The following is a 25281-nucleotide window of genomic DNA, read 5'->3' on the forward strand; positions in this document are numbered from 1 at the left end:
CTCACCTCTTTAGGGCAGGGGAGCTGCCTGGTGGTGGCTGGGATGTAGGAGTCCCAGGCCTGTGTTGCTGCCAGTCTGCGCAGGCATGTTTCTGGCATGACTCTCTAGGCAGGAGCGGCACCAGGGGCTCTTACTGCCCCATTGCTCTTATCACCCCTTTCCTATAATGAGGATAATAACTCTCCCTCCAGCAGCGGGGACCGTGAGGCTGCATAGCTGGCTCCCCCATTTCACGGTAAACAGCAGTGCACTGTTACAGCGCTCCGTAAAAGCTCATTAATACCCACTCATTGCTTGTGCTATTAAGCAAGGTGATGGGGGTGAGGCCCAGTGCATTTACCCTGATTCCCCAGGGAAACCTGATAGAGTGAGACAGCCCGGCTGAAAGGTCAGCCCTCGTAATAAATAGCACAGGCGTGTGGAGAGGAGGAAAGCAGCCCTACTTACCAGGGGAGAGCCGTGCACCTGTTCAGAATTAAAGTAAACACAGCCGTATTTATGGACCTGTGAATAAACCTGGTTTCCTCTGGCTCCCGGGGAGAATCCGGGCCACCGTGTCGCCATGTAAGTAAGCGGCTCCCCAGACAGAGCCCACGCTTCGGCGGTTTGCGCTGCTGTTTCAGCAAAGCTGCACTAATTGGATTAATATCGACCTGACGCTGTCGCTGTCGTTGCTTGACTTTTTGCACAGGGAAGGCAGCCCTCTGCCAAAAGCTGTTTGAGGGCACGTTTTGCAAGGACTGTAGTGTAGCTGTGGCTGGGACTGTCAAAGGAGCGTAAGGGGTTCAGGCACCGGATCCCACGGCGGTCGGGGTAGGCACCTCGCTCCCTTGGGCTCTTTGGAAAACCCATGTGAGGCTAACTGGTGTCAGGCCCTGGATCAGGGGTGGGCAGTTATTTCGGGTGGAGGGCTGCATACTGAGTTTTGGCAAGCCATCGAGGGCTGCATGACAGGCAGCCAGGGGCAGATAAATATTAACTTTCTAAATTTTTTAGGGGCCCCGCGGGCTGGATAGAATGGCTTGGTGGCCGCGTCTGGCCCACGGCTGCATTGTGCCTGCCCCTGCCCTGGATGGACCTAACATTAACCCATCCAAACCTTTCAGCTTGCGAGTGCGTGTCAGCCAGATCAATGCAACTGGGCACTCTTGTGCCTACGTAGCCAGAGTGAAATTGCTGTGACTTTAAACCTGAATGAAACTGGTTTAAAGTTACAACAGTTTAGCTTCCACTTAAAGCAGAAAAGAGAGGATGCAGATGCACTGCTTAAGAGTGGATCAGGGGTAAAAGCACTGTAATTTTAAACTGCTTTCACTCTGTGTCTGTCCACACCCTTTACTGCACATCCCAAGACTAGCTTGGAGTTTGATCTGCATGAGAGCGGTAACTCAGTCACTTCTGCTTTGTTTTACTTGGCTCGGTTCAGGCTCGCTTTGGACGTGCAAGGTCCTTTAGAAGCTATCTTTGGACTTGGGCTGGGCATCAAGTTTGTAACAGATCCCAAACTGGAAAAACTTCACATGGTCTTGGCTTCTGATGGGAGCTTTCGCCACACTCTTGGTTAAACCCCATTTTCAAAAGGAAGATGCTCCTGGCAGGTTCTGTTCAGGAAAACTGCTTGACTTAGAAATGTGATGCTTCCTTGGATTCACAGGCTTGGATTCAAGCTCTGTTAACTGGCTGGATGTCACCAAACCCATTTCTTTGCTCTGGTTGTCTGACCTGGGAGGAAGCCGAGGAACAGACATGCCGAGAGAAGAGGGCAGTTTAGGAGGGCTGTAGGCGAGTGTGACTAATATGTTTGTGGTTCGTATTTTGAAAGGGTAAGAAATTGAAATGGTGAGTCCTGACTGCCTCAAAGAGCTGGACTGTTATTGCTTCCCAGGCTCCCCACTTGCCTAGCCCTTCAGACATCCCTCAAGCACTCCACTTGAAGCCTTCCATTTTGTTTTTAATGGACTAGTCTGGGCTAGCAATGCCATTAAGATAAGCGCTCATATTATCTGTGGAAAGATCACAAGCCTCCGCTTGGATGCTCTTGATAAAACACTCGGCTCTTATTAAAGAGAGAAAGGAGATTTGGCGAAGATACAGATCAAACCAGCAGGCTCTCAGCAGCTCTCCAATTGCTCTTCTTGACACTTCTGTCTCCAGACAAACAACCGCAGGCCAGACCAGTAGCTGCTGTATTCCATTAATTACAAAAACGCATCGTTATTTGTCTGTCCCAAAGTTTTCCGAGCCCCTAGGAAGGGAGCAGCTCAAATGAAGTCCACACTAGACCTTTTGCTTATGCTCTGGCTTAATAAAACTTCTGCATCCCAGGTAAATCAGATGTTCAGGTGATCAGCGCTGAAGATTTATCTGAATTTCTCCCTACACGGCTCTAAGCCTACAATGTTGATTGGAAATCTTGCGCGGTCATCTTTCTGGGATCCCTTTGAGCACTTCTAATGCTGCTCCCTGCCCAAGGGGCTGACCCTACAAGGGGAGCTCCCAGGAAAAGCTCAGCAACTTTCAGAAGTGCCTGGTACCTTGCAAGATTGGTCCCAACGTTGAGCGCTTGACAACGGAAAGGGAAGACAGCACCGAAGCATTCAGTAACCTTCACAAACCGCCTGAGATTGGCTGAGGGTTTGAGTTGGTTTTTACTTTGTCTCCATCCCTAGTCAGAATCCATACCCGCAGCCAACTTTGATGACCACCTCCTGGGGGCAGATGCGAAAGTTGAGTGGTTGTTTTGAGTAAGCCCTTAAATGTATGGATTTTTTTGTTACAGGTGCACAAGCAGTGGCTATGTGCAGGCCCACTGGTTGGTGTCTGAATACACCCAGCGCATGTGCATGCATCTCTGGATTTATGCACTTAAGTCACTGACTATAACATATAGTGTGTGCGCGAGACATTAAAAAACCGTGTTCCATACAGAGACCTCTGTGATATCTTGATGAGGCTTGTGGTGTGAACATCTCTCATTTATTAACAGGAATTTCTCTTTACAGTGGGAGTGTCTACATGTTCATTAATGCACATTAGGTAATGTGTATTAAATCTAGAACCTCCATTGTGAGGGTACTAGAAAAGGGCACATTAGCCCATTTTCATGTGTATTAGCTAAAGAGCATGAGTTTTCTGTGATGCTTTAATGCACATGAAAATAGACTAATGTGTATTAAAGCACATGTGTAGATGCACCCAGCAAGAGCTAATGGTTTTTACTGCTGTCCTTGTAAGGGCAGCTGGCCTGTTTCTGTTTTGCCACCTGCAAGATCCTGGCACCCCGTGGGATGCCCACTTTCTGGACACTCTGCATGTCCAGGAGGACTTACTGTGTCACGTCTGTGCTTTAGTGTCCTGAAGGGGTTACGTGGTTTTGTGCTAGCAAATGCATTTCACTGAATAGCCCAACCCTGACGCGTATGAGATAATCTCACTGTATAGTTGTTCCATTAACTAATAAAACATGAGAACCAGTTCTTTATGCCCCAATAAACTTTTTATCCTCTGAGAAACATTAGCAGCAACACACGGCATTTGCAGAATTATTTAACTGTAGTATTGGGCATTGCAGGTGAAAAGTAGCTGCAGATTATGAGAAGGATTATCAGGCATTTTAAAGGTAGCCATTGTGTTTCCAAATACTCAAGCCCAGGGGAAAAAATGGTAATTGTCTGTTGTATAAGATAAATGATAGTCAGTAACTTGCCTTTTCATAGGGGTTGTATGCAGTGCCTTCCCCCTGCCCCATGTGCCCGTAGCCTCAAGCCTCCCACAGACCACTCCTTTCTTCATGACATTGGAGCATCCTTGCATCTTAAGGAGACTTTTTTACGGGATCCAGCAATTCTTTGCTATCCCAGCAGATCTCTCTAAACTGTGCACACCTCATATGGACGTTTATCCCAAGGTCTGTGGTGAGAGAGAAGGGTGTGCGTTTGAATTTCTAAGTCCGTACAAGTCCTAGCGGAAAACTCACAAGTGACTAGGCCTTGTGGTAGTCATCCCAGAAGTAGGGGACATCAGAAGTGAGCGGCGGTGCTCCTGTGCTGGTCGACTGGGAAGGAAGGGGTGGCTGATGCTGTCAGAGGATCAGAGAGAAACTAGGCTCCTTTTAAATGCTGTCTCCAAAAGCACCAGGCAGCTACCGCACCGGATCCTAATCAGTGGAGAGGACAGGAACAAGGTTCACTTCTGAACGGTCATGCTTGCAAAAAAAAATTACGTTGTTCTGATATTTGTTCCTTTTACAAAAAAGGAGGAAGCAGAGACGGGCCCTGCCTGGTGTGGAGGGAGGTCTGAAACTTCTCTCTAATTAGCCACAGAGATTTGTGACCTTCCGCATGAAAAACGAAAGCCAGAGAAAATGCCGCTTGCTTTCTCTTGGTTCCCGAATATTTTCCACGAGGACTTGGAGCCCCACATTCAGGCATCACTGACAGAGCCGTGCATCTAGCACCCGGCTCCTGCCAGAGCTGGGAATGGCACTCTTGACTTAGTTCCTGGCCTCTAACAATTAGAGAATTGACTTGCCATGGAGCATCATCTACTCGGGGCTCAGTTCAGCTCTTGTTGCAATCTTTAGGAGGCATCTTCCTCTCACAACAAGGTTCTTTCATTGTAAAGTGAAGAACTGGCTTTTATTTATATGGTGCTACAGAAGCAGCCATTGCATACCCCATGTAACTCCTGCCTGCAAGATCTTACAAGCCAAGCAGGGCTGAAGTGAGGTCAGTGCTTGGATGGGAGACTCAAGGCAAAGATAAGTACTTTGGAAAAAGCAAGTGAGAACATTACTGAGCTTATGCCCCACCATGGGGTTAAGCATTTGCACATCGCCAGCGGTGCCCTTTTTTGAGCTGAGACGTACGCTGATAAATGGCGGCATTTTCTGCCTGAGGAAGGGCATTAACTAGGATTTGGCCCTGCAGCCCTGGTTTAGATTAATTATAGGTTGCCTACCTAAATTCCCTAACAATTTTAATAGGCGATCTGGTGTCCTTCACTTCCTGTCCCAAATTGCCAGGTAGCACTGCTCATCACTGTTCAACAATTGCTGCCTTTCACCCCAGAGTTGGCTGCACTTCATCTGGAGCTGAACCCATCCCTGTCTGCTATTTGTAGATGACTTTTATGTTTGCATTGCATTTGGGCTCCTTTGGGCTGAAAGGCACTATTTAAATATGATATTCTTATTTATTACGTTCCTCTCCTTTATGGCTTGGGGTTTCCATAAGCAGGACACTTGCTGCTGTTTCATCAGCACAAACAACCAATGCTTATTCACTGCCCACATTGCTCTAAAATTAGCAATGCTTGGCTCCAAAGTACTTAAAGACATTTTCATTACTATCTGCACTACCTTTCGCTCGCTACCCCATCCTGTTCATACCAGTTCAAGCCTCTGGTTTGTCTGAGTCTTTTGCAGAATTTGTTTTCCAGGCAGGTCAATTGCTTTTGTCATACTTTGAGATCAGAGCTCCTACTCCATCTACCTGCCTGCTAGACACTGAAAACACAAGCATGGAAGAATGGATTATAAAAATACTCATTTCTTTCTATGGTAACTTGCAGCCTGGTGCCATCACTACAACATGATTCGGCAAGAGCGCCACTTTTTCTTTTTAGTGCCTTTATAGGTCACTGAGAGAAGGGGCAGAAAAGAGCAGAGTCCAGAAGCCGGGAGGACGGCATGTGGTAGGAAATGGCAGAACTGGGAAGGGAAGGAGAGAGCACCACGGCTGAAAGAGACTTGAGGGTCATGATTGACCACAAGATGGACCTGAGCCACCACTGCGATGTCGCAGCTGGTAAAGCAAACCGAACTCTGGCCTGCATCCATAGATGCTTCTCAAGGAAATCTCAGGATGTCATCCTCCCGCTGAACTCGGGCTTGGTGAGGCCGCAGCTGGAGTACGGCATCCAGTTCTGGGCTCCACAATTTAAGAAGGATGTGGAGAAGCTTGAGAGAGTCCAGAGGAGAGGCACGTGCATGATCAGAGGGCAAGAAAACAGGCCTTATGAAGAGTGGCTGAGAGCCATGGGACTCTTCAGCCTGGAAAAACACAGGCTCAGGGGTGATCTGGTGGCTGCCTGTATGTACGTAAGGGTTGTGCATCAGGATCTGGGGGAATGTCTGTTCACTAGAGCACACCAGGGGATAACAAGGACCAATGGTCATAAACTCCTCTGTGACCATTTTAGGCTGGACATGAGGAAAAACTTCTTTACTGTCCAAGCCCCCAAGGTCTGGAATAGACTCCCTTCAGAAGTGGTGCAGGCACCTGCTCTAGACTCATTCAAGAAACATTTGGATGCTTATCTTGCTGGGATCCTTTGACCCCGGCTGACTTGGGGCAGAGGGCTGGACTTGATGATCTTCAAGGTCCCTTCCAGCCCTAATGTCTGTGAAGTCGATGAAATTTATGTGTGTGTGGAAGAATATTTCTTTTCCTTGAGAGGAGATTAGCCAGATTGGTGAAATCCTTTGGGTGTCTTGAAGCTGGAAATGCTTGTGGTGAGAGGAAGGACGCAATAAAGGAGAGGTGCCCTTGGTGCCAGAGGTGCCCATATTGGTGCCAGGTATCAAATATGTAATTCAAAATTTAGGGTACAAATGACTTCCTGGTCTTCATGAGGGATCCACCAGCAAAAAAAAGGGCAAGGAAGGGTCAATGACATAATATTTAGCTTGCATTAACAGAGACCAGAAGCTCAGTAATCCTGAATAGACCTGTCATCTTTAGTTCGTTTGCCAACACGTATCTCCCCTAGCAGGCAGGAGAAGTGCATGGCTTACCTTATATTTGTAGCAGCAGGGCAAGACTAGGACTCTGTTTCTCCCGCAGTGATTCACACTCTTTGTTCCCCATCATTTTCTTTGGTACCCAGCACAGGGCTTGCTACAGCCAGGGCGCTTGTTATTTATGCCCTGTGTGGGTCAGTAATGTGCCCCTCTGATTCCCTGCCTGGAGAGGAAAGGGGTTAGTTGACATAAAGGTTGATTTCGTAATGAACTGCAAAAAGATTGTGTCAGAATTACGATTTTACTCAGCTCTGGCTCTGGCCTCTCTCACTGTTTACATTTTCTGTACGTGACTTTCCATTTCCACACATTAATCTTGTGCCGGTGAGATTCTAACCCACGCTGAACAGGCGGGATGCACAGATGGCTCAATGCAGAGTTTTTGATTTCCACAGTTCGCTGAACAGCCGCAATGTTTAAGTTACGTAAACCTTAAATATCTTTTGTGTTCAATGGTGGTCGCGGCAATCTCCTGCTAATCCTCTTGCCAGTCATGCATGTTTCAACTTTATTTTCCAGTTTAGCCTTTTGCTTCTGATACAGAAGGGACTGTTTCTGCAGCATTTTCGGGTACATTCGGTTTGGTTGAAAGAGGAAAGGTGACTTGGCCAACTAACATTATTTTAGGGTGTTGTTTAGAAATGTTTAATGAGGAAGAAGGTCCCTGGGAATCAGTTATGCTTCATGTGTAACCCCATCCCACTGCTATTATTTACTGTGTGTGCCTGGCCCTTTGATGAAGAATGTCTTGCATTCAAAAGCTTGTCTAATTGCTATGTGGTTGGTCCAGTAAAAGATCTCACCCTAAGAAATCCTTGCCTCTCGCAAAACCATCCCAAGGAATTTGAGAGTAAGCAGGGATAGGCAGGTTGCAGACCAAATAGGAAACAACTTGGTTTTTAGTGCTGGAGTGTGAACTGCACTGGAACTTTTTCAGAGATCCAAAACATGGCCCTTTCAAGCTGCTTTTGTTTTGTCGCAATGACAAAATCACTTCATTGGCAAATCTGCGGTATGTTTCTCATCAGTCCTATGGGCACAATTCAGAACAGATGCTGTCATTCAGCTTGAATGGTGTCAGTAGAGTTTCGCCCCCATACGCTGGGTCGCAAGCTTGGCGGCTTTACTTGACTGGACTCTCTGAAAGCAAAGTAGTTGAAGGAGAAGTTACTGTCAGTCCATTTGAGGGTTGAACTCAGCTGTCTTTCACCCGGGTGAAATTTTTGGAGAAATTACCTGCTGGGTGTGGGTGTGTGATGGGACCTTGGGACTGATAGCCCAAAAGGTGGTGTCATCGTCCAGCATGTCAGTGAATAAAAGTAAATGCTCACGTAATAGGTTAATGACTCATGTTCAGTGTCCTGTCCCCTCCTTCAAAGAGCAAGAGGTCTGCATTCAAGATAGGTTTCTCCCTTTCGGGTTCAGTGATACAGTGGAACCCAGACTGTAGGTATCCGGCTTGTTCACAACCTGCTTAGTTCACAGCCAGCTGCCAAATTGAGTCTGAGCTCATTGCTTGCCACGGCTCTGTGTCTACCCTGAGCTTCTCGTTGCTTGCCACGGCTGTGTGTCTACCCTGAGCTTCTTGCTGCTTGCCACGGCTCTGTGTCTACCCTGAGCTTCTCGTTGCTTGCCACGGCTCTGTGTCTACCCTGAGCTTCTCGTTGCTTGCCACGGCTGTGTGTCTACCCTGAGCTTCTTGCTGCTTGCCACGGCTTTGTGTCTACCCTGAGCTTCTCATTTCTTGCCACGGCTCTGTGTCTACCCTGAGCTTCTCGTTGCTTGCCACGGCTGTGTGTCTACCCTGAGCTGCTTGCTGCTTGCCATGGCTCTGTGTATGTTCCTGGCTAGTGCAGAGGCGGATAGGGAGCCTAACCTGGGGAAGCATCCAGGTTCCACAGTCCAAATCCAAGCTAAGACCCCCTGATCTACCTGTTGCTGCTTTGACACACTAAAGCTATTGCTCCATAGTAACCTGACTGTGCCTCATCAAACCCACAGCAGTATCACCACCTCTGTGTGGGCAGCTAATTCATCTTACACTCACCAGTGGTACTTTTCCCACCTGCTACCCTACACAGCTTACCCTACACACCTTGCTGTTCAGCGGGCTCGGGGGCACTGCCTCCAGGCAGCTAAACTTGTTGCAGACCCAGCTAAAGAGTTAGGGGGATGGAGGAACAGTTCTTTAAAACCCAAATGCTTGCTCAGGCGGCCACTGCTGCTACCCAGCTCCACCCAGCCTTGGGTCTGAGTTGCGTTTCAAGCATTGCTGAAACTTCACTTGGAGAGTTCCAAAGTAAAAGCCAAGCGTGCCTGCCTTGCTCAATTGTTTTCATGATTACAGATTTTTCTCCGAACAGCTCTGCCTTTCTCTAAGTTGTGTGAAATCACCGCATTGCCCTGTGATGTTTTTATTAAGATAAGGTTGGGGGGAGATGTGCGGCTTGACATTTCTCTTAAAATTGTTATTCTTTAGTATCCACTTATCTCCCCCAACCTCTTAGCTGTGCTGGAAGGAGTAATTGGGAGTGATCCATTGTGCTTTTAAAACCCCCTTAATGATCTGATTCATAAAACATATATCTGTCACACTCGCACAATGTGGCTTTTAATGTACAAATGCTTCAAAATTGGATGGTTGACTTTTTCCTCACTTTCTTTTTTGGCATTTCAGTTGCCGTGCTCTCTACAGGGATTTTTTTTTGAAGGGAAGAAAAGGACATGATGTACTTACAAATGTAAATTATGTGTACTTATTCTTCTACACTGCAAAAGTGGCAAGACAAGAAGGTACATGAGATAAACCTACCAGCCAGACAGTCCTAACTTGCTTCCTTGCAATTAAAGCAGGTTTGTACATTTTGCTGTGTTGTACAATAACAAGAAGTACTTATGCACTTACTGTACTCATGCCAACTGCTGAAGGCATTTACATTTAGCTGTGAAAGACACGTCACTTCAGAGATTGTATGAAAGTGTGTCACAACACTTGCCACAGCTTCCATTTCTGTCCAGAGAATGGCTGGCTCTAATTACGTGGGGGCAAATTCCAAGCAGCTCCTCTCGGGTCATTACCTCCAGCTTCACACCCTCGTTAATGAGTCTCTGCAAGGTGTTCCCTGAATGGCATTGTGTTTTCCTCACTTCCGGATGACTTTGCCAGTCCCTCTTCCAAAATAAAAGAGGTGGAAAAAAAAAAAAGGCTTGGGAGGTGGAATTGTAATGATTTACAGCAGAGCAGCAGAGAGATACTGGCGTTGAGGTCATACTGGGACATCTCAGGAACAAAGGTAGAGACAGAACCCAGTTCTCCAGAGTCCAGTCCATTAGACCAAGCAACGGCAGAGAAAGAGGCCTCCAAGTCAGCATCTACTTGGTTCAGTTCTCTGTTGTTGCTTTGCTGTTCATGATTATTTGGAGAGGAGTGACAAGTGTGTGTGCAGCGGTTGCTACTGTCTTGGAGACCTTTGCTGTTACAGATCAGTCCGTGGTCTGCATCCATTTTCCTAGGCTAGTTCCTTGCTGTTCGTAGATGGCTGTACCTATCACGCATGAGTCATTGCTACAGTGTAAGATGATCAACAGTGAACGGCACCGTGTTTCAGCAGGTCTGAGTTTTCAGTGCATCTTTCAGTTTGCTACTTCTAGAATTGGCATCAGATGCAGTATCCAGAGCAGCCTACTCACCAAGCAAAAATCTGCCCAGGCACCTGATATGACAGCACTGGAGTTATAATGGCAGTGGTATGGGCACTTGGTTTAACCTCCTGGCATCTTATCAATCCTTCTGTTTTCAGCTTCTACCATGCACACTGAAATAAGGCAGCAAAGGGATTAGTAACAGCCAGGCTTTTCTTTGGGCTCTCCCCAAAAGCTCTACTGAGTTCATTTCCAAATCCTCCATAGTGAGAAGGTGGCCTGCCTGGTGTGCTCTCATGCCAGCACATCTGGGATTGATCCCTCATGTCTTACACCGATTGATCCTAACCACAATGGCAAGCTATGCCGCAGTGCCCTGGGTGTTAGCTGTCTCCCGGTTAGAACACGGATTTATTTGAACACCGCGTTTCCTCTTGTTCGATTCATGTCTGCTCCTTTTGCTATAAAACTAGTAGAGGTTGAATTTGACCCAAAGAGCTAATGTTTGGCTGGCTCTGAGCCACCCCAGCTATAACGAATGGTTCCACCATATGCCAGGGTTTTAAATGCCTACAGCAGAGCCACTGGCTCCTGCCATTGCTTGCCTGTTCATGCTTCTCCAGCTCTGCAAATAATACAGTTACTGCCCTCAGTCACTGCCTGATGCTATTGGCCCCCATGGGACTGCCTGGGTACAGGGCGCCTGGTGGTCACGCTTCCTGGCTATGGTCCTTCGGATGCTGCCAGTAGCCCCTCTCCACTGTTGCAATGCAGCCATCTCATGAACAGTGCTTCATTGCTTTCCTCCTGTGAGTTCAGATGCTCGGGGTTTTAGGCACACCAGTTCAAACAGCTTTATTGCAGTGCAGATAGACATATGGTGCTGATGTGTAGTGCTGTCAAATGACCTTGCGGTCTGCTGCAGACTTGTATGTGTGTGAGTTAGCTATCCCTTCAGTGGAAGCTCTGGTTCCCATGCAGATCAAATGAGCGTATTTCCCCCAGCACTGATTTCTTGCCTTGGAAAGCAGTGCTTTTCTGCCCTTCCCAACTACTAAATTACTATTGCCTCAGGCCTTCGTACCTAACGTGCATAAGGTACAAAGGTCAGACGGCTCCCAGGCACTCTTTGGCTCAGGCTTTTAACTTTGGAGGTCTCAGTTCAACCTCTGGTCACAACTGGCACAGCAGTCGTCGTGCGGACTCAAGGTCAGATCTTGCCTCCAAGCACCATGAGCAGCGATGGTCCAAATGAGCAGAACTGCAGTCAGAAAGCAAAAGAGGAGGAACAATGGTTTCCTATCTGCTTCTCCTAATCCCTTCAGGCATCCCACCAAAACTCCTCCGTGTTACAGCTCCAAGGGGCAGGAGAGACCCTGAGTGGTAGGAACAAGTGGCAGGACCTGGTATTTGTGATTAGTAATTAATGTTGTGTTTGTTGCTGTGAGCTCCTGTCGAGCTGGGAGAGTGCTGAGCAATGGCAGCTCCATTCCTAAAGAGGCCATTAAAACGTCCTGGAATCCACATGGACTGAAATCCGTGTGTTGAAGGGAAAGCTCCTGAGGTTTCCTCCTCAAGACCTAAAGGAAAATATACCCTTAGTCTTTATTGGTAGGTCCTATTGACTTTAGGACCAAGAATTAGGGCATGCAGGGACTGATCCTTCTTCATTTGGCAGTGAATGCAACAGTAGACGCATCTACACAAGACGTTACTGTGTCGGTGGGCGTAAACCGTGATGCTGCTGCTACTATGCAGTAGCAACAAGCTAATGCGCAGCAGCTCGTGGCTATGTTCAGTAGGGTTGGAAATGACCCATGTGGCACCAGGATTGAGCAGTACCAGCGGTTACTGAGCACTCATTTAGTATTTGCTAAAGCAAGCCTAACTTCTACTAATCCTCTGCCACTCATGCGTGTTTCAACTTTATTTTGCAAGTTTATCCTGTTGCCTCTGATATGGGAGGGACTGTGTTTCTACAGCATTGTAGGGCACATTTAGTTTGGTTGAGAGAGGTGTGATGACTTGGCCAAACAACATTATTCTAGGATGTTGTTTAGAAATATTTAATCAGTTATGTTGCATGTGTAACCCCTGTCCCGCTAAAGCAGGGGTGGGCAATTATTTCAGGCGGAGGGCCGCTTACTGAGTTTTGGCAAGCCATCGAAGGCCATGCAACAGGCATCCAGGGGCAGATAAATATTAATTTTCTAAATTTTTTAGGGGCCTCGCGGGCCGGATAGAATGGCCTGGCGGGCCGCATCCGGCCCATGGGCTGCATTTTTCCCACCCCTACGCTAAAGCAAGCACTAAATGATGGCACAGTAACAACTGTGCAGTTGGGTGCACATGTAGACGCATCCAGCATGTAGGATGTGATCAGCCCAGGCGTTCCGGAGTAGCTACGACCACCCCCGGTGGCACTAATCCGACAGGCAGCTGGATTAATGTTAAAAAATAATAACCATAAGAATAAAAAAGCCTTCCACAGCCCCGATCTGATGAGTCCCGGCTGTGTTCCCTGGGGCCAAATGCTGTCTAAAATGGTGAGCTCTTCTCAGGAAGCCTCCTCTACTCCCTATTCTGGCCATAGTGATCCTTTGTTTGCAGCGAGCTCCAAGTAATCCCCATGCTCACCTTCAACCATCCAAACAAGCTCATTCCTCCTGGGTGCTTTGTACTGTCACCATTGTCTTGGTAGTTGAGTACTTTTTTCAGCTCCTTTCCCACTATTTAACTAGCTGGTAATATGCTTCACATGTAATAGTTTGCCGTTAATGTATTGAGACTAAGGAGAAATGATGATGTAGCACCAAAATTCTTGGTTTTTTGCTCCAACAAGTGAATTTATTTCTGTGTGTTTTCTGTATTGCCTTGAAGCCTTGGGCTTAGTGCTGGGCATTTAGATGCATAAAGTCAGACTGTCCCTGCCATGAACAGTAACCGTCTAAATAGATGCAAGTACTGGAGGGAGAGAAGATCATTGTGAGAATCAAAGCCCAGAGAAATTTAAGCAGTAGGCTTTCCAATGAAATCTGTTCAGGTGCCAAAAGACCAGCATGGCCTTTTTTTTTTGTTAAGTGACCCATCGAGTCGGCTCTTGGATGGCACAGATAAACTACCTGCTATTTCCAGTTCATAATTTACATTGGACAAACAATGTTTACTCTGAGGAACAAATGCTATTTTGCCATATACACCAAAAATCAGAAAAAATAACCATGAATATAAAAATCAGAGGGAAAAAAAGGGGGAAATAAGATGTAAATCAAGGGAAGTGAAGTATCCACTCTACTCAGCTTCACTTGTGTCCAGTTTTGGGCCCCTCAGTTCAAGAAGGATGTGAACAGATTAGGATGAGTCCGGCAGAGAGTGACAGAAACGATGAGAGGCCTGGGGAGCATACTTCATAAGGAAAGACTGAAAGAAGCAGGGTTATTTAAGCTGAAGAAGAAAAGGGTGAGGCAGGATTTGATAACAGTCTTCAAATACATGAAGGGCAAATATGGAAAGGATGGAGATGAGCTTTTCTTTGTGGCCATAGGGGGCAGGACTAGGAGCAATGGCCTCAAACTGCAGCAGAGGAAATTTAGGTTCGAGATTAGGAAGAAATTTCTGACTGTGTGGATGGTCAAGCATTTGAGCAAGCTACCTAGAGAAGTTGTGGACTCTCCATCTCTTGGTATTTTCAAAAGCTGGTTAGACAGACGCTTGACTGGGATGATCCTCCCTTAAGTGAGGGCTGGGCTAGACGACCTCATGAAGGTCCCTTCCAGCTTTCTTCGGATCCTAAATCCTACAGTATTTTTTCAAACGTTTCAAAATTCTCATGAATATATCAGCCTCGCCATTAAATCAACTCACTCGCCCTTCACCGCGATGACTGAAGATAATGAAACACTTGTGAGAGATTGCTTTGCTTGTTCCAAAAATAAGGCAGGCTCCATTAACATCCCAGCAAGGATACCGATGGGAATACTGTGTGAGAAAAGACTGCAAGAGTTGCCTGAGTGCATTTGCATGTATGTCTTCGAAGTTTGATTCATTGGAGGGGTTTAACATAGATATGTAAAATAATCTCACACCATTCTAATCATTTCAGAAAGATTATAAGCAGTTTTTAAACGTCTGCTCTCATCAGTGGATTTTTCTTAGCAACAAAAAACTCTCTCATGTTGTTCAGGAAGCCATGCCTCTCCTACCTGTTACGAGGAGAGAGCGGTTTGTAACACACCGCTGAGATAAGCTGGGTTTGGATGTGATGTGGAACACGTTTTGAATAGCGACATTAAATATTTGATTATTGTTCTGTTTGACTTGGGAAGTTAAATCGCACAGATCTAAAGTGCTGGGTTATTTATAAAAGGAGTTAACGTTACTATAGCTACTTTTATGTAAACCTTGATTTTAAAAAATTGTTCCATGATGACAAGGATCAAGTAAAAACCAACATGTCGGTGTCAACTATGGCAGCTATATAAATCTGCATTTGCATATGCTAACGTTTCTGCCAGTGTTCTTGCTATGCTCGGCTTTTCAACTTAGCCAGTTGACTGCCAAAGCACTAAGCAACACACTTACCCTGTTCCAGGCTAGGACAGGTGCCCCAGCATCTGTTGAAAAGGAGTCTGTCAGCACATATGCTTGCTGCTCTGCGTAGTGTACATAAGGATTTAGCTTTCCACGAGGTTTCATTAATTGACATCCTTGTGCTTGAATCTACTGACATCAGGACTAAAACCCTCATCTTGTGTTTATTAAGCTCTTAAATAAGGCAGATAAGCCATTGCTGGCTGGCAGTCTCGTGCATTCACATAGTTAAATGGAAATTACACCGCTGGAATGGCATGCAGTGGAATATATCAAGTGGTGCCCAGCTTTATTATGGGGAGGGCGCAATCTAGCATTGCTTGTATAAAAGGTTTTTGCACAGGCTTTTTCATTACTTTACCACCATGTCGCAGACAGCTTCTTGAAGGTGACCTGTTGTGCCCAGTTAAAGTTGTCTAAGTGCTCACAATATACCGATGTGCTTTCTGCCTGGTGACACGAGAGACGCAGGTGGGTCAGTCTGATTCTCGCCTTCGGTATCCATGGTGTTTGTTCGTGGCCCGGATTTGCAAAGAGATGATCCTTAGTTCTCCCGGGTTTTGTAGGCATCCTAACATCAGTCCCCATTTCGAATGAAAAGAATCCCATATCCTAGCTTTTGGCTTCGATAGTACGTGTTCCAGGATACTCAAGAGAAGAGGCTTGCATCTGAAACAAAAACGCTGTCCTCCCTTTCCAAAGAGGTCAGCATAATTTGAGGGAAATGTTTGCCCTAAAATCAGAAAACCAGGGAAGAAGAAACAGCTTGGCAAAAGTGACTTGCATCTGGAACCAGAGCGGGGCATAGAGGAGATCTGGGCGACAGCACCTCTGGGCATTTCTTCTACCCATTTATTTGGTGAACGACTGATGTCCAAAGCAACTTGGCCACTCTAGTTAATGCAAACGCTATTCCTAGTACCGCCTGCATATGGGCTGAATTCACGAGCAGAGACCACACAGGTCAAATGAAAACAAATTGATCGGCTTCTCTTGAGATGCCATTTCTTATGCACAAGTGTTTCTCCGGGAGAAGAGCCTTTGCTTACCCACCCTGTGACTAGTCAGAGCCCTAAAGAAGGGGTTTTAGGTGGGTTTCGACCTTTTCCTTTAGGTCTCTGAATATCCAAGTGTATTCAAGTGGTGCAGCCAACTAAACTTTTAAAAAGGGCATAAATTCCACTTTCACTTGTGGTTTAGGTATTTTAAAGGATCAAACCTCACTGGAAGCTGTTGATCCTCCAGATACCATGCCATTCAGGCACTTTTGAAAATTGTAGCCATGGTTACCGAGTTTGAAATGTTTTCTTCCTATGGTAAAGTCCAAGAGCCGGGGGCATAAAATTATTACTTCTAAATGCCACTGGTATGATAATGAAAAATAAAGCCACCCTGCTGAGCAACGAGAAATTAGGTTAACCTATATGGACAAATTTAGGCAAAAAAATTCCAAGCATTACCAGAGTAAAAGTCTTCAGGAATATCAAGCATAGAAGTCATTGGTAATATTATTTTGGACTCTTGGGGCCCTGTCAGGAATCGGGTTTCCATTATTTTAGGCCTTTTTTTGAAATCATGACGTGCAGGCAGCCCCACCCTGCAGAGCTCCTGCTCTCAGTATAATCTGAGAGGCGACAGGTGGGTGCAACAAGCAGGAGAAGTGCAAGGTAATGCTGAGATGATTAGGAACAGCATGATAAGCCCCATTTGCAGGCTGCCAGCTGCTGACCTTTCGCCCGTTCTTTTTCTTTCCTTTGAACTCTCCTGCCGCGGCGTCCGTTCAGGTGCTTCTGGAAGATGCTGCGTCATGCCAGACAACAACGAACATAAGTGAACAAGTATTAATAAATGGTTGGAGGGCTGGGGAACGTGACTTTTTGAGGAGAGGCTGAGGGAACTGGGCTTATTTAGTCTGGAGAACTAAAGACAGAGCAGCCTTCAGCTCCCCGAAACGTGGCTCCAAAGAGGATGGAGCTGGGCTGTTCTCAGTGGGGGCAGGTGCCAAAACAAGGAGCAACGAGCTCAAGCTGCAGCAAGGGACATTAGGAAAAAACTTTCTCATGAGGAAGGTAATAAAGCGCTGGACCCAGAGAGGTGGGGGAGGCTCCATCCTTGGAGGTTTTAAGGCCTGGGGAGACCAAGCCTTGGCTGGGATGATGGAGTTGGGGCTGGTCCTGCTTTGAGCAAGGGGTTGGACTAGATGTGGCCTCCTGAGGTCCCCTCCAAACTTAATTTACTCTGATCCTATATGGCATGCAGACAGCATACTGGTTCCCACACAGGCATTCATTTCTCCACTGAGAGTCCCACTGGCCGTGTCCCTACCTCCTTCTCATGTTAGCTAGGTTTGCAGTGATGCTGAGTTTGCTCCCTGCAACCTCCCCTGTATAGTCTGTCATGCTGATGAACAAGAGCCGGCACAGTTTGTCCTTAAAATGAGGATAAAAATTGTGGTGACAGTGATGAATATTGAATAACCATCTTCTTGAAGTAACGTCAGTCTCTCCCTCCTTCACTATACCACACTAAGCTATTCTACAGCCATCACCAGTTTGTGTGGGTTTTTTTCTCTTGGCTGTGTTACATAGACATTTACTGTGGGGCAGACCCAGTGGAGCTATTGTAAGAGTTTCATCAGTGTGCAGCGCACTTGCTTCCCAAGACTGGAAGTTTTGAGCACAGGGACCATCTTTCTGTTTCATGTTTGGAGAACAACTAAGCAGAAAGGGAAACTAGTCCACATATAGGATCCTAGGTGCATCAAGATTTGGTACCTGTGCCATTAGGAATGGCAGCTGAAATCTCAAGGGACAGAAAACAAAGACAATGGGGAGGAAAATCTTCCAATGGTTTCTGTTGTCACCACAGCTAATGGAAAAATCAAACTAGAAGAAACAAATGCTAAGAAGTAGGATGGGGTGACCATTTTAACTTCAACATTTTGACGGCTGTTAAATTTTGATGAATAAAAATGAGAAGGAAACTACAATTATTTTTTCAAAGAAAAGAAAAGCTTCTGGCTCTGCAGTAGTAAGAGCATGTCAGAATTTAAGAAATTTTGATTTTTATTTTTTTTGGGGGGGTGTGAGAGTTGAGGCAAGGATTTTGAATATATTTTCCTTTTTTTCATCCAGCTCTAGCAGCAAAGCGGAGCAAGCAGACGCATTTGGCAAGCTAAGTGTAAGCAAATAATGTACGTGTCAATTCAGCTTTCACTACTTAACCCTTGCAAAACACCCGTGTGTTTAGTTATAGTCCAGTGCTTAATTTTACAGGTGAAAAACAGGGGGTCCTCCATGATCGAACTATTATTTGGTGATAGGCTCAGAACTCAGAAATTCTTGAGCCCTTCTCCGATTCTCAGAGCAACAGACCCTGCCCCTTTCCATTTAAAGATACACTTTAAAATCAGGCCTATAACCTATTTTTAAACAGTAACTAGTAACCAACTGCTACAAGGAAAAAAACCAAGCCACCTTCGCTACGTTCTTTTTCGCAGCTCCGATGAGCACATCCTGCCTTTAATTACACTGAAGCGGTCTCAGTGCTTTGGTGGCCTGCATCAGCACGAGGAACCTTGAGCACTGAATTGCTATACATCAGGAGTTTGGCTGGTCTCGCAACAAGCCCAGTGGGAACCTGACTTTCTCCAACAGCTTAATTAAAGAGTACTTCTCGTTAACTCCCACTTGTAGCCCATTAGAGCGCTGCAGAGGCTTCTATCCTTCAACATCCTTGCTGAAAGTGGGGCAGTCCTTAGGAGTTTCTTAGGAAGCACTAAGTTCAAGTTCATAATTGCCTGCTTGTATGTCAGTATTGATGTTGCACCATTCACGTTATCATGTGAGTTGTTGATAACTGCTTTGGAGAACTGCTTAGGGTTAAGGTTGGGATAGATGGTTATTAAGCATAACTGCGCATTTTCCACGTATCTCATTCTCTCCTCCGCTCCGTGTCTCTGAGTATTTGGGACAGATGAGCAAGGAGCGCTGGCTACGTTTTCAAAGCCACCGGGCCCAGATTCTCCATTGGCATCTTTGAGTCCCTGAGCATTGACCTGAGTCTGAGCTGCCTAAGACTGCCTGTGATGTTTGTTCGCTCTGCAGAAAGGCGAAGAACACATGACGCCCTCATTCGGGAGAGACACAAGCGCTCACACAAGGTGGAAGATCTGCCTCGGTGGTCTGATGACTTGCACCGAGTCTGCTGGTTCACAAATGCCCCCGGCACGTTCTGAGCACCCATCGGAAGCACTCCTGGTCCCCTACCCCAGGCTTGATCTTGTAGTGCTGGAATGAGTAAAAGCCACGTTGAAATGGGTCTTGGGCAGCTGCCTGGAGACCCATCCCAGCTTCTAACCCTGCTAGTGCGGCAAGGCCTGGAGGTCTTCTGTCGGGTGCCTGGTGGAGCCCACGGGTGACAGTGTCTCTGTGCAATTTTAGGGGACATCTCTGCTTGCACTAACAACATAGTTGGGTATCTCCGCTCAGCCTGAGCTTGGCGGGCTTTGCAGCTTGGAAGTGCTTGACAGGGAGGATTGCACAATCCCCCGCCCTCGGAGGAGCTGGGTGGATTAATTGATTTACATGTGCCAATTGCTAAGGGTTGTTACGCAATACAGGTACCGGCCCACCCTATTTCTGAGCGCCAGCCCTGACATGGGAGGAGCCAGAAAACGCTTGGGGGTTTTGAAAACCAAATGGCATGGGGAAGAAAATCCATCAGTCCTGCATGCTGTCCTTCTCTTGCAACCCATCTTTGCCTACGCCTCCCCAAGTCTTAGGTTACTGCCAGGAGGCAGCCTGCCATACCCAAATCAAATCCAGTCAGCTAATCCCTTGGAGGGCTTGTAAGGAGAGGGAGGCTGACATCCTGAATGGGGCTACAGCTAAGAGGCGATCCAAAGCCAGCCCAACCTAGAGCCCTTTAAGAGGTAGGTGCTTTGGGTAGTGTTGGAAGAGATACCTGATGCAACTCTTTGGTGCTGAGTCCCATCACCCCATCTGTGATGGGCCTGTAGGCAATACCTTTAAAAGTGCATAGAGAAAGGTCCTGAGAGACTGTCATTGTGCTCCCGACACTTGTGTGCGGTCTCGTGCTCTGTTGTTCTCCTGGCCCCTCCTTGCTTTTCCTAAGTGAGGGTGGATTGCTGCAGGGGTCATGGAGCAAAGCTGTGCAAAGGATCAGGCTGAGACGCCATGCAAAGCTACTTGCCTTTGGCTGCTGGGAGGAGCAGGACTCTCCTCTGGGGCAAAGATAAAGGTGAAGTGAGAAGTCTGTGGAGGGTTTGGGGCAGTGAGTCCATCCTGAAAGGGAGCAGACAGGGTCTGCTCAGGGAGTCGGATATAATTGTGCAATACCTTGTTCAGGGCTACTTTGCTTGATGGATAGGGAGCCTATCACCGCGATGTTCCAGCACATTGCAGAGCCAGGCAAGAACAAGCGTTTCTGAAACAATTAGGTATCTATTAAGTGGCGCAATCCCTGCGGTGGCCATCCCCACCCACTGAATGGGAAGTACCTGCTGGCTTTGAGCCTGAGCAGCAAGAAAGCCAGAGGGAGCTAAGGTATTGCAGGACATGCAGTGCATCTTGCTTAACTTCCCAAACATCTCCAAACTCTGGTGAGTTTTGAGGAGGAGCAAACTGCAGAGCGGGGTGCTTCTACTACTCTCTAGACTATCAACCAGGGACACCTAGCACGTGTTTCCCTGTGGGTAACAGTGGCTTCAAACTGTGGAAATTGCCCCCCTCATTTCCCTCCCCCAGATAATCAAGGCTTTGTAGTCTTAACTCCAACATCTTGGATTTGGAAACCAGAAGAAGCTACAGTGCATGGGAGTTGGGTACATGCTTCAGGTTCATTGCGGCAGTGAGTAGAGAGAGGTCTGGAGATGTGTCATCTTGTGGGGAGATCAGGGAAGGGTTAACTTCTAGGCATCCCTGGGAGATGCGCTGAGCTGCCTGAACCACGAGCATCCTGGGCCACTGAGACAAGATAGGGGAGGGGAAAAGGGGCTTCAAGCAGCCTGACCCGATTTTGGAGGTTCTCAGCCAGAGGAACTCTACTGTTTGCAGGGAAGGGACTAAGGGTGATGTGGAAGTACAGAGGCTTAATTTCAGACTGAGCTGACATCTCACATTGGCTCCCAGTTATTAAAGGAATTTTGCTTCTGAGAAATGTCCGGAAGAATAGTGAGTCATGAAAATAAGCTTGCCAAGTCATTTGAATATAAAACTGCATCAGGGAACCAGCCAGCCAAACCAGATTACCCGATATTCCAGAACCGAGCGCTTAAGTCCTCTTCAGGAGGAGCTTTTTGCTCCAATCTCTTTTTTTTAAATGAAGAAGGTATCTCCGACTTCCAGAAGTGAGCTATTCCATGTCAATGCCCTGATGGCCTTCGTCCCTGCTTTTTCTGATACGTCTCCTGTTCCTAACTCGCAGCACATTTTCCTTCGTTCAAAAATGGCTGCAGGATGCATTGTAATTGTGTCCCCCTTGCCTGTCACGGGAGCATCCTAATAAATGGACACAGCTCATGATAGAGATCCCATAATGAGATTAATTCAGGACATTTAAAGTATTTGGTAGGATGTTTTCCTTGAATTCCCAAGGAAATACATGTATATTTCAAGGAAATAAATATACTCAAGGGAAATGCATGCGCACACAGCACTTTTTATGGCTTAATTTTTTTTTTTTAATATCTAATGTAAATTTGAATGACAAAACAAAGGAGCCACCAAATGTATGTGGCACGTCAGTGAGTCTGGGACTAATCTGAAGAACATCCCAAAAGAAGAGACACTTAAGAGATAGTGCTAGCACGCGAGATAAATTCAATGCTTAAGATTGTCTGGAGACATGGCTGCTTTGGGGGCAAGTCTGAACTAATGGAAATGAAAATCCTGACTCCTTCAGCAGCTGAAAGTTTCCTATCCTCATCTCAAGGCAGAAGTGCACTGGTGGCTTTCTTCTGATCACTATAACAGGCGGGATATCAGAGGCTCCTGCTCACTTGATAGGACACCTTTATTGCAAATAGACAGCTATGTTAAGTGCACAGGTGATGTAGGTCAGTGCTGCGTGCGTGATTGCTTCCCTGACGGATATATTTTGTGAATGTTATTGTTGAACGTGTTAGTCATAGGTATGGCAGATAAATACTGTGCTACATCTGGAGCTGTTATCAGCAGGAGAGAAGCATACTTGTGTTACTAGGTTATACAAAATGGAGGGAGCTTGAAACACAGAGGGCAGCATCTGCCATTATCTGTAGCTTTTTGTTTGTATGTAATACAAATTTAGGGATGCACTTACCCAAATGACAGCAGGCGTGAATCGCTGATACTGGATGGGGCTCTGTAATGGAGGGCACTTGTGTTACTGAATTTCCACCTCAATAAAAGAATGTGCATAACTATTATTTAACTATGAAAAGAATTAACCGTTTTAACAAAAGGCACTTGTTTGGCAAAAATTAATATAGCAAAAATGTAAGCCTCTAGTGAGTGCAAAGGGGAAGGTTAATAGAACTTCTACGTGCTTTTTTTTTCCATTAGTGCTGAGAAGGCACGTTTAACACAGTCTTATAAAGGTGACACGGAAAAGGGACTGCCAGTTTGATATGAGCAGTATTGAAACCCGCAATCTCTCTGTACTACGGAAGTTGGTCTGCCGTTTTGATGGGAGAGCAGATTATGTGGTCTGGTTAAGAAAGCAAAGAAACAAAATAACCCTGGATCCTAGCATTTGAATCTAGTTGAATCTGAGCAGACGTGCAGGCTTCTTACCAGTGGTTCTTATCATACAGTTGTTTTCTTCTTTTCGAGGCACTTCATCAGTGTTAATCCAGTACTTGTAACTCCCATGAGAAAATCGGAAAGTCATTTGTCATAGTGCCAATTTCATTGATGGGCCAAGCTGGCTGGATGATGAAGCAAAATTGATTCATGAACACTTTTGCAAATCAAAGAGCTCAGTTGTCTGTGATTACAACATCGCTGGGTAATTTTCCTAGATCAGGTTTGGTTCTCCCATATTACTCTGTGATAACCACTTGAATAAGGGATGCATGTTTTTCTCCATGCCAAAAAAAAAAAAGTGATATTTGTTAGGTTCTAATGCCTCCTGTGCATAGTACTTTGGAAAACTGTCTATTTGTTGCATTTAGACCTTACAATGCCAATGAAATAATGAGTTAACAGCAGGCTGTTCAAGATATCTTATGTTAGGCTTTGCTGTGTAGGTTGTTTCTCTTTGTCCTGAGTTGAATGTTGCTGATGAATTTTGACAAGTCTTGCAATTCATTCTGGAAGTCTTACATACTTTTCAAACATCCAGTGCTATAACAAGCTCAGAACTGAGTTCTTTTAGGGATAAAGAACCAAGCGTTCCCTCGTTGAACAACAGTGTTTTGCATGCTTAAAAAAGAGATATGATCTATTGTGCAAGATATTGATGGGCATGTGTCAGTATGGTGCATTAACACACATGCTTAGCGTAAGATACTTTGCAAGGGACCTGATGCAAGTCTCACTGGAGCCCTTTCCATTGGCTTCAACAGGCTGTGGATAAAACCCATCTGCATTTACATTTAAATAGGTTGTTTTGTATATCCTGAACTCTCCCCATTATATTTAATATGTTATGTTTGTACTGCAACGTCCTCTCCGTTAAAGGAAACAAAGAGTCCTGTGTAGCTCTCTGTATCGCTTTCCACCAAAATTTGGCAGATTCCCACCCTGCAAAGTGACTCCACAGGTTTAAAACAGGTCAGCCTCACCTCTTCCCTTTGGATTTCCCTAGAGATGAATAAGTAGCTTGTTTGTTAACAGCCAGTTTGTTTGACCAGGAATCTTACACGAAGATCTAAGAACATGAACATTGTAAAAGCTTTTACATGCACACACAAGGCTCCTCTTCCCTTTCCTTCAGTGGAGTCACCACACGTGTTAGGCTTTCATTTATGCAAGATTTTTCTTTAATGTATGCAAAATATAATTCTCATCTTTCCGTCTTTCTCTGTAAAGCAATACTTCTAAGCTAAAAATGTTTTGTTAAGAGCCATGAGCTGGGCATCAGCTCTGATGTTTTACTCTCTACATAGGCTGTCTTCCACTGCTCATAGGAAGAGCTGATCTTAGAAGAGAATTACGCCTTAAGCTTTCTATTGTACTGCTCAATCAAGCCCTACTTCCCTCATTTCTCCCACTTGCAAATCAGTATACTCAGCAGCAAAAAATAAAATTATATGCTAGGCTTGAAACCATGCTTGTACCTTTTGAACTATTCTAAAATAATTTGCAAGCCCTGCAGCTCGTACACTTCAACCCAGTGCTCAAGCATACAAAGTGGGGTAAGAGAATATGCATTATGCTTGTTTCACAGCTCTCATTTATCAGCCCTGAACTTATTTGGGAAAACTCATCTCTTTAACTTTTCCTACGATATCTTTTCCCAGTATTTTATGAGGGAACAAAAGCAAAGGTCTTTCAGATTACCATTTTGAAAGGATTTTTAAAAATCTAAGTGAGTCTTCCTTGTGGCACTTCTGGGGCATCTTTAAACTCAGACTGTTTGATGAAGCACTTATAATGTCAGTCTCATAATAAACAACCATTAAGTTCATCACGGGCTGCTTTCACTTATGTGCCGTGTATGCCAGGTTTAGGTCAACAATATACCATTTTCCAAAAACCTCTGCCCTAAGACGTATCTTTTTAATCTTTAGTGGAGAAGTTAAATACCCAAGCATTGCAACATAGCGCACTCAGGCCCATCAAATTTTTTTTGGTCTTGCCTATAGTTCACTGCTTTTTGCTTTTAATGTGGCGTTCAGGTTTTCAGCTCTTAGATTAATTAGCATGTTAATTTTTTTTATTCTTTGTGTAGAGAAAGGTTCCTAACAGGGATCCATTATGTCCTTCTGTATTTAAAAAACAACAAAGGTTCGACATAACAGGCAACAACTTCTTTCCAAGTACTTTCACCCAGTAGTTAAATAAACATCATCTGAAATGCCACGATCCACCAACGTGACGTCGGCGCCAAGTGACGAGCTGTACCTCTGAGACATTTCCTGGAGAAGCCAAGACCCAGGAATGCAAATCCTCCGGCATCCCATTTTCTCCTCTTATTCAGTGCCCCTCATAAACATGGCTCATCTGCAAACAAGCAAGTCCAGGCTTCAGATGAGTTTGATTACCTCAGAGGAAAGCTTTCATTTGCATATTGTGCAGACA

The 25281-nt window shown here is 45.7% G+C and overlaps 1 protein-coding gene across 2 annotated transcripts in view; it reads left to right on the forward strand.

Moving 5' to 3' along the window:
- Positions 1-464: 464 nt before the first annotated feature.
- The window catches only part of PASD1 (PAS domain containing repressor 1), a 108992-nt gene continuing 84175 nt past the window's right edge, over positions 465-25281 (forward strand). Inside the window, exons 1-2 of one of the 2 annotated variants that reach the window (XM_090061366.1) lie at positions 465-564; positions 9480-9655. The gene's annotated coding sequence lies outside the window, so the exon portion shown is untranslated. The remainder of the gene's footprint in view (positions 565-9479; positions 9656-25281) is intronic. The other variant, XM_090061367.1, reaches the window with a different exon arrangement.

This window comes from Crocodylus siamensis, chromosome 8, assembly GCF_052110815.1.
Source record: "Crocodylus siamensis isolate JL-2025a chromosome 8, ASM5211081v1, whole genome shotgun sequence".
NCBI classification, from domain to species: Eukaryota; Metazoa; Chordata; order Crocodylia; family Crocodylidae; genus Crocodylus; species Crocodylus siamensis.